Here is an 891-nt window from a genome sequence, read left to right on the forward strand (position 1 = left end):
TTGTTCTCTTCTCTTTCATATGAGCAGGAACAAAGACAAAGGCATTCTTGTTGAAGCTGACCCTGAACCTGAGAGGACCTTGAAGCGAAAGCTAAGAGAAGCTAAGGCACAACTCTCTGTTGAGGACCTGACCGAATTCTTCAAAGAAGAAGAACCCATGACAGACGAAAATAATAACAATGCCAACAATGCAAGGAAGGTGCTGGGTGACTTTACTGCACCTACTCCCAACTTCTATGGGAGAAGCATCTCTATCCCTACCATTGGAGCAAACAACTTTGAGCTTAAGCCTCAATTAGTTTCTCTAATGCAACAGAATTGCAAGTTCCATGGACTTCCATTGGAAGATCCTCATCAGTTCTTAGCTGAATTTTTGCAAATCTGTGACACAGTCAAGACTAATGGGGTAGACCCTGAGGTCTATAGACTGATGCTATTCCCTTTTGCTGTAAGAGACAGAGCAAGAATATGGTTGGATTCACAACCTAAAGAAAGCCTGGATTCTTGGGAAAAGCTAGTCAATGCCTTCTTGGCAAAGTTCTTTCCACCTCAAAAATTGAGTAAGCTTAGAGTGGAAGTCCAAACCTTCAGACAGAAGGATGGTGAATCCCTCTATGAAGCTTGGGAAAGATACAAACAATTAATCAGAAAATGTCCCTCAGACATGCTTTCTGAATGGAGCATCATAGGTATTTTCTATGATGGTCTTTCTGAACTATCCAAGATGTCTTTGGATAGCTCTGCTGGAGGATCTCTTCATCTGAAGAAGACGCCTACAGAAGCTCAAGAGCTAATTGAAATGGTTGCAAATAACCAATTCATGTACACTTCTGAAAGAAATCCTGTGAACAATGGGACTAGTCAGAAGAAAGGAGTTCTTGAGATTGATGC

General features: G+C 41.5%; 1 non-coding gene across 1 annotated transcript; it reads right to left on the bottom strand.

The window, feature by feature from the left end:
* Positions 1 to 562: 562 nt before the first annotated feature.
* On the bottom strand, positions 563 to 670 carry LOC130953951 (small nucleolar RNA R71). Its single transcript, XR_009076109.1, has one exon. It is a non-coding gene; the product is annotated as a small nucleolar RNA R71 (small nucleolar RNA).
* Positions 671 to 891: the final 221 nt, after the last annotated feature.

The sequence above is a fragment of the Arachis stenosperma genome, chromosome 9, assembly GCF_014773155.1.
Source record: "Arachis stenosperma cultivar V10309 chromosome 9, arast.V10309.gnm1.PFL2, whole genome shotgun sequence".
Classification (NCBI taxonomy): domain Eukaryota; kingdom Viridiplantae; phylum Streptophyta; class Magnoliopsida; order Fabales; family Fabaceae; genus Arachis; species Arachis stenosperma.